Genomic DNA, 9241 nt, shown 5'->3' with positions numbered 1-9241 from the left:
TGCTGTTAATACTTCATATTTCTATATATTTGCACATCGATTTTGTCAGAGGACTAAGGACTAAAACCAATAAGCGAATGTAAATGACATGATAATGCAAAAATACATTGAGCTTTGATATTTTTCATGTTTACTGAAGGTTGGTGTTTTTGTAACATTTCTTTAAATCTGTCAATTAGCTAAAATAATCTGTTTAATGGGTTTCAATCATTTCCCCACCCCAAACAGATTGTACTCCTCCATGCAGTAGTTCCACCATAACAACACCATGTCTAAGCTACTAGGATCCTGGTAAGAAAAAAGCTACTTTTGAAGACTTTTTCTAGATAAGGTATGTTTCATATCAAATGTTTTCCTCATTTATATTTCTGTATTTAAAGATTTTAATATGCAGAGACTAGAAGACCTTCTACGGGACTCTGAGACCATTAAGGAGCAAGATGTTGGCGATGTGCCACCATTGTCTTCTTGGACTCAAAGGCAAAAAGAGTTTCAACAGTGTTGGCAACAGGCGAGGCCACAGAACGTTGACAACTTATTAATAACTAAGAATATCGTCAAGATGACCTACAATCACAGTCTCCTGGAAGAAGCTGTCATCCGTTGTGAGGAATGTATGCCATCAGAGTGGTTTTGTGCAGAGTGTGATATCTTGGTTCATACTGTTGAGGCAGAATCTCTGCTTCGCGCCGTTCTTCTATGAGTTTGTTTTAAAAGAAGGAAAAGTCAAAGCAGCCAGGATAAGGGTTAAACAATAATTTGCTTTAATGGTAAAAACATACAATACATCACCCAATCACCTATTCACCTAATCACGAAGCACTCTGCAGAGTACTCCGGGCTCAGGTTCTACCACCGTGTGAGACACGTCTCAGGAACGGCAAGTCAAAAACAAGAGCGCCGATCTTCAAAATGATCACAACATTTATACACAGGTGGGGAGGAGTTTTGTCGCTTGCTCCTTCCTAGCTATTTGTTAGTGGCGAGTTCACTTCTGAGCGAGCTAGCCAGTGAGTTGGCAGTGTTCCATTGGTCGGTTTCACTTCTGGGCGGGACCCCAGGTAGTGAGTCAGCAGTTTGTTGATTCCATCTGTTGCTTCTGTGCGCGTGTGTGTGTGTGTTTGTCCCTCTGCCCTTAGGCAGATCCCCCAATCAATGATTTGGAGTCATGACAGAGGAGTCTTTGACAGGACACATACTCATTCCCCCTAAACATCTTCAACACACACACACACACACACATCCTATCATGTATCTTATCACAGAACAGTCACCTGTTTTTCTCTATGAAAGCCATATTTGTAAATATCCAAACGCCATCGTCCCATGACAGTCACTGAATCAGTCAACCAACATAAGTTAATCGTTCTTGTGGCTTAATGGCTTCCCTGAACTTCCCTTCACCCCAAAGTCAGCTCTCTGGAATGAATACATTTACAAATGAGAACAAAGGACTATGGCCTCGGTAACTGTTTGACTCAATTCTCAAGGCCTCTTTTGGGGTCTGTAGGAGATAAATCATTAATTCTACAAGACTTTAACTGCCTTATATCTGAAAATGTATCCGGGAATTCCCCTGTTGATTGCAAGGACTATTGATAATTAACAGAGAGACCCTAGGGGCCTCTTCTTGGTATCTGCTAGGCAGAATTCACTCAATGCAGTAATCACAAGTTTAACACACATTCTATATAAGGTGACATTAAAATGAATATACCAGATTGAACTTTCCTGCCATAACACGTTACTTTAATACTTCAAATAATTCAAATAATACTTCAATACAAAACACACTCTGCACAGTAGGTAAACCACCTGCAATGGATTTTACAAGTACATTCCTCCAACAGAGTCTGTGAAACTCCAGGATGGCAAATGCATCATTTCTAAACAAGGTTAGTGTCCCATTATTTAAAAATTGATCTGCCTTTTTTCCCCTCACAAAAAAATTCATTTTAATCTCAAATTGCATTCTCTTATCATAGTGCTGGCTTACAACATTGTTAAATCTCATCCTGATTGTAGTTTGACCTTGCAGATCGTTTGCTTCCAACATCCTTTCCTTCAAGGATATGTTCTTTTGAAGTTTTCGATGTTGCAGTCTCTGTTGGTAGACCTATCATATTGGTGTGCATAAATGGTAGGTTTTGGTGAAATTATTTGTTTTAAAGTATTTTTTAACTAATACATTACTCTAATTCATAGTTATTGATTTTTCTTTATTTGTTCTTAGGCCGTTACGATCTTAATGTTCCAGAGCTAACATGCAAACATTGCACTAAGAAATGTGGTCCAGAATTCAATGACTTGGTTAGGAGTGGATACTGGCCAGCTACCATGCAAGCACAGACCCTGTTCCACCAAGATCTGTTCCATTCCTTTGAGGCTATGAAGACGGCAGCTCCAGGAATGTCTAGACAAGCCTTTACTGCAATGTTGGACCAGAGAACAAAGCAGTTTGGAAGAGTAAGTACAAATGTGAAGCTGAAAGACAAATACATGTATTATCATAATAAATATATTTATGGCGAAATATGGATGAGCGAGATATGATACAAGATATGATAACATATATAATGTATTTTTATTTCAGACTGGCAAGGTGAATGCAGATGCTTTTCAGAGAAGCTTTCTGCAGTATGTGTACTGCACATTTGAAGAGAATAAACTTCTGTGTAAGGAGCCATTTGTCTGTCCAGCCTGTAGCCCTGAAATGGTGGCTGTAGATGGCAATAGGAAACTTTACAGGTTCCAGAAAACAAACCAGTACGTTTTTTACATTGACACAGCACTTGTCCTTAGTCCTTGTATTTTAATTTGACATTGGGATTGCTATTTTTATTTATTTTTTACATTACATGTCCTTTGTTAGACGCTTTTATCCAAAGCGACTTACATACATTCAGTACAGTGGACATTCCCCACAGGAGCAATTAGTAGCTATAGTTATTTCCTGTTATATAGCTGTTAAAACTACAGCTGTTGAATCTAAAATATTTCTGTTAGACTTTATAACCTTGTTTTGAAAGATGTGCTTTAAATATAATTATTATTATTATTGCTATGTTCAATTTGTAACTAGAGTGGTTATCTATAATTCCTTTTCTAGGAGTGAAGAGCCAGGCTTCTTTGACGGAGTGTTTTTATCCCTAGACTCTGAGGTTTCCACTTTTGTGGAGGATGTTCGAGGGGCTTTCAAAAGTGTGAGTTTTAAATTAAACAGAGCAAAATGTATCTCACCTTTTTTAATAACTAATTGAAGTTAAAATAGTAGTAACACGGTTGCCTTCATATTTTTTTGGAGATGGGATAGAAGTGTTGAGACCAGATGACAGGGTGATGAGGTTATCAATGTGGTCAAACTGTCACAAACATTATTGCTGTAAAACTGGATTGAAAAAACAGCTAAATTCTAATCCAGAATATATTACACATTTGGAGCCTTCCAATTATCCAAAAACGGGTTTGTTATTATCCAGGGAGTTGCATATCCAGGTGAATCTGGCAGTCGAGCACAAAACACTTGTGTGTAATAGTTTATTTTGATAATACCGTCAGTTGGTCCCACTATCCAGTGTTTTGAAATAACTTCTGATAATGATTTTCTAAAAACGATTTACTTTGGTAGACTGCAGGAAAAGCAATGTGTGGGGAATCTCACTGGACAGCAGCCTCAGGGGCGGTTCTAGCAAGTTATACCCGGGGTGGCGAAAGGGTGGCATGAGGTTCCAGCTGGGGGGCAAATGTTATCTCCCCCGAAACCCATTTCAACTTCAGAGACTTCATCTTCTGCATTCTCTGGTGATTTGTATGCATTTGAATCACATAATAAGACAATGTAAAATCAACTTATGTTGAACACTTAACCCAGTCCTTGCATGCAATAAAAACTTACAACAATTAGTTTTACGGTTTTTAATGTCTTAAGCCCTTAAAGTCAAATATTCAACTTACACACACACACACACACACACACACACACACACACACACACACACACACACACACACACACACACACACACACACACACACACACACACACACACACACACACACACACACACACACACACACACACACACACTAATATTAATCTGCCAAATTAGTTTTTAAAGTAGCCTACAGTACTTGAAATTACATTTACTAATTTACCTTCCTCCCCTGAAGCACAGTATCATATTTTGTTTATGGTAAAATCTTAATTTTTAGTCATTTGAAGAAACCCCCGCACATACACTGTGTGTGTCTTTGTGAGTCTGTGTGTTGTTTTTGTGTGGGTGGGTGTACATGCATTGGGAATGTCCAGTTTTTCCAGGTGGGGGTTGTGTTTATTAAGGAGCCTGTAAAATAGTGGATGTAATGTGTGAATCTCAGAAATGTACTTAAGTAAGTCTACATTTAGCCTACTTTAGTAATGCAATTAGTTCCTTTCTACTGGTTGTGCAAGCCCCCAATGTGCAGGTGTAAACTATTAGTAATATCCAGTGTTATGATAGTGTGCAGCCCAGCAGAGGCCTGCTCTGATTCCAGACTTCACCACCAGCAGCTCCTATCGCCTATCTCCTCACACATATATATATATATATATATACATACATGTGCACACAGTACAGTATACAAAGATTAAGCCAATTTAAGGCGGCAGTTATCATGCTGTCCAGCAAAGCGTTTAACAAAAATATCTAGGTCCAGTGCCTTTGCACGCTCACTCTCAATGCTGAGCACAGCTAAATGTGTCAACCGCTTACTTGCCATTGTTGACCGCAGGTGAGTTTTAACAAGCTTCAAGGTTGAGAAGCTGCTCTCACACCCAGCACTACTCACTGGCAAAACAGCGGCAATCTTGCATAAACGAAAAAGCTCAAACAGGACGTCCTTAAAAGGATCCAGGAACTTGACTAAGTCCATCAAAGTGGTGGGAGTCTCTTTTCCCTTTGCCCTGTTTCTTTCAAAAAGTCTTCTTGCCTGATTTAGTTTGTTCTTCAGATCTTGCAAATCTGAGCCATAAGCTTCTGCAAATAACAACACAATTTCTTCCTTCAAGAAGTTGCTGCTTGACGGATTTAGAGCCTGTATTCCCTCCATTATGTTACAGTTGGACTTTGAGAAATGTTTCTCCATCTCACCAATCATGGAGTTTATAATGGGAAGGAATCTTTTTACCCTAAAGGCCTCTTTACTGTCAACTTGGTTTCTCTGTCCAAGTGTGGATGTGACTACACCATCATCTAGTCTGCTTGCTGTCTGTGTGGCTCTTTTCTCTTTCATCACTTCAGAAATATTACAATTTTCACATGTTTCAATTACTGTATTCCATAGCTCATTGAAGCTTTCCCCTTCATTGCGATATTCCTCAAAGGTCTGCCTCGATCAGGGGCCGTATTCACAAAGCATTTTATCTTACCGCTTGGAGTGCTCCTAACTCGCGCTAAAACATTTTACGTAGGAGTTTTTTCTTAAAAGTTATTCACAAAGCCGCTGAGACCTACTCATACTAAGGATAAATCACTAAGAGTGAACTAAGAGTGACGCGCCGTTGCTATGGATTACGTCGATTCTCGTGCATGAGTTTAGAAGCGGTCAGTACGGTGTTTGGTTGTTCAGAGCAGGCGGTCTCGGTGAAAGTCATCCGCAACATCCCACAAACGAGCCCACTAAATCACCGAAAAACAAGGAAATAGCCTAGGCTAGAAATGTATTCCTATCAAATAGTTATGGACAGTGCAGTTAGCAGAATACACGCATGATGAAAAGTTTGTGCAGACAACGATAATGACGTTGTATATGCACGTTAAAGAGAGAGAGCAAACAATAAAAATACGTAAATTGCATTAAATCAAGGAGGCAATTAAAAGCACCCTGCAAACTATTTTCCAATGAGCATATTTCCAGCACTTAAACACTTTCAATAACGGCCCATACCGCCGTTCAAGTCCCCCTATCATGATGAATGAAAACAATCTGCGTGTTGATGGAATACTTTCTTTCTATTGACGAACACGTCCTCATCTTTTGATGGCGCAATTATATTTATGTGCGTCCCGTCAATAGCACCGACCACACCGGGCATACCTGCAATTGCCATGAAGTTGGCTTTGATCCTGTGTAGTTGTTGATTGTCCAAAGGAAACCGGACAAACTGTTGGATGATATGTGGTCTATAGAGCGCGTTGATGGTTTGGTTTATGGCACGGCTGACTGATGGTTGCGATATTCCAAAATCGGCGGCATTGCAAAGTTGCATTTTCCCTGTTGCTAAATATCGTAGTGTTGCCAAACATTTTATTTCCGGACTAATCGGGTTATTCCTGTTAGTCGGGGATGTTATTGCATCCCGCACTAATTCCACAACAAGTGTGATACCCTCACGATTTAGCCTATATCTCTTGATCAATTCACAGTCTTCCATTGTCTCCAAGACATTTCGTCTCGCAGCCATTTTCAGATTCTTTGTGAATAGGTCTTACTGAGTTAGGAGTCCTCTCGAGGACTTGTAAGCTCTCCTAAACGTAGGTGCTACTTTTAGGCCTAAAATACTTTGTGAATTGCTCTTAGTGAATAAAATTAGGAGTCCTAAATTTAAGACTGACACGCCCATTATGTTTAGGAGTTTCTCCTAAATTCGCCAGTTAGGAGCTACTTTTAGCCCTAAGATCCTTTGTGAATACGGCCCCTGATCAATAGCTTTGCAAAGGTCTATTTTCGATGACTGGAGCATATCTGATAAGAACTTTGAGTCACCTAGGACCTTTCTGAACACTGTAAGTAGAGCAATGAACTTAATGTCAATTTGACAAAGTAGCCCGCGTGCCTCTACAGCCCTGGTAGGATTGGGCTCATCTGAGATTTCTTCCAATACTCTTATTACTGCAGTCAACCTATCCATGAGGTTTCGACAAGCAATGTAGCGGCAGGCCCATCTGGTGTCGCTAAGTCTCTGTAGTTCCCGTGGTGGGTCACTGAACAATTCTTTCTGCACTTCAAGCCATCTTTGGTGGACATATGAGGTTGACATGAACACATACAGCTTTTCCAACAACGATAAAAAACATCCAGCTTCAGGTACCTTTTTCTCACAGTCTACAACAGGGGTCAGGAACCTTTTTGACTGGGAGAGCCATAAAAGCCAAATATTTCTAAATATGTTTCATTGAGAGCCATATAGTATTTTTAAAATATAATAAATTAAATATGTCTTACTTTTAATGCGACTTCTGGTGCTGCATGGTTTTGCTGATGGCCTTGTAGTCTGGTTCATACGTGGTGAGGTTGAGCTTCATGCAGGCGTTGAGGCTTCCATCAGTTAAACGTGAGCGTAGGTTGGTCTTAATGTTCCTCATATGCGAGAATGACTGCTCACATGCATATGTAGAGCCAAACATGGTCAATACGGCAATACTCACACGCTGCATTGTGTGGTATGTCACAGGAAGCTCGTTCCAAGTTTTAAGAATCAGCTGGTCTTCAGGTTGAAGATTTTTCATTTTTGTCCACTTGTGTTCCCTCGCCAGCTCTGCTCGCTGTCGCGCAAGACTTTCCAACTCTCCATTAAGTGACTTGAACTTACTCATCCACATGTCTGATGCCTTCAGGTCAGCAACTTCCAGCTCAAAGTCTCCCGGGGATGCATGTCAGGTCGATTTTGTCCACTGCACACTCATGTGGATGAGTGATGAACTTGAAAAGACCAGTGCGCGCACGAAATTCTCCAAAACGTGCTTTGAATGACTGCAGGAGATTGGACGTAAAGCCAGCTAGCTGCTGGAGATCCAGATGTTGAGTGGAGTCACTTGCTAAGCATGCATCTCTAAATTGTTGCAGTCTTTCAAAGTGCAGAAGACGACCTGTTTCAATGTCCCTGAGAAAGACTTCCAGCTTGCTTTCAAATGCAAACACTGCTTGTTGAAGGGATGAGATTGTATTTCCAATACCTTGCATTTTCACATTGAGCTGGTTCAGATGGCCAGTTATGTCAACGAGATAGTGAAACTGCAGGAGCCAGTCAGTGTTGTCTAGCTCGGGATGCTTGACGCCTTTCATTTCAAGAAAAGTCCGGATTTCACTCAGGCAAGCTGCAAAACGGCTGAGCACCTTCCCCCTTGACAACCAACGCACGTTGCTGTGTAAAAGCAGACCGGGATAATGATTCCCAACTTCTTCTAACAGAGCTTTAAACTGGCGATCATTTAAAGCTCGGGCAACAATAAAGTTGACCACTCGAATGACCAGCGACATCACCTCACCAAGCTCCTGGCCACACGTCTGAGCGCAAAGCGCCTCCTGGTGCAGGATGCAATGAAAACTTAGGATGGCTCTCTTTTCATGTTCACGGAGAAGCGCTACAAATCCTTTGTTCTTCCCCAACATACAGGGTGCACCATCAGTACAGACAGAAATAAGTTTATCCATCGGTAGTTTTTTTTCTTTAGCAAACTCCATAAAAGACGTGAATAAATCCTCTCCTCTTGTTTCATTGGCCAAACAGCCAAGCTTTCCTCACGCAGTGTGTCACCTGCAGCATACCTGGCAATTATACTGCACTGAGATAGATGGCTAACGTCTGTTGACTCATCTAACGCGAGAGAAAAGTATGTCCCGGCATTTATGTCCTTAATTTGTGTTTCCTCGACTTGATTTGCCATCATGATGCTACGATCGTGCACAGTTCTTGCTGACAGGAGCATGTCTTTTATTCGTTTGATTATCTTGTCTTTATTTGGGAAGTCATCAAACAGTTCATTGGCCACATCAAGCATGAATGTTTTGGCATACTTGTCATCTGTGAATGGCTTTCCATCCCTTACTATTGCCAAAGCTCCCGCAAAGCTAGCGGAATTCGCGTCACCTTGCTTGGTCCACACACGTAGTTACTGCTAACTCGTCTGCACTCTCCGCTCTAGCTCCTCGCATGCCCTTTTCCTGCTGTCCCCCGCTGGATATTTCGATGCAAATGAAGCATGGTGCGTATCGAAGTGCCGCTATATATTTGACCGTTTCATCGATGCAATTTTATCATTGCATATTAGACATACCGCAGATCCTGCTCTCTCCACAAACGCAAATTCCTCTGTCCATGCAGCAACCTGGAATGCACGGTAATCATCGTCTTTTTTTCTTTTCGCCATCTTTTCCGTTACAACCCACGGGTGACCCGTGACCCGTGACATTTATCTTCAAGACTAATTTCTATTTACTTTAAAATTACACAGTATTATTAAGAAATATCACAAGTATTTTAA

At 40.8% G+C, this 9241-nt stretch overlaps 1 long non-coding RNA gene across 1 annotated transcript; it reads left to right on the top strand.

Annotated features, from left to right (window-relative positions):
• The first annotated feature begins 685 nt into the window (after positions 1-685).
• On the top strand, positions 686-9229 carry LOC307019218. The gene is made up of 3 exons (XR_013802595.1): positions 686-2140; positions 2234-2466; positions 2594-9229. It is a non-coding gene; the product is annotated as an uncharacterized lncRNA (long non-coding RNA).
• The last annotated feature ends 12 nt before the right edge of the window (positions 9230-9241 follow it).

Source organism: Notothenia rossii, assembly GCF_949606895.1.
Source record: "Notothenia rossii genome assembly, chromosome: 9".
In the NCBI taxonomy this organism is placed as follows: Eukaryota; Metazoa; Chordata; class Actinopteri; order Perciformes; family Nototheniidae; genus Notothenia; species Notothenia rossii.
Note: the sequence above shows the minus strand (reverse complement) of the source record. Positions and strands in the feature narration are given on the sequence as shown.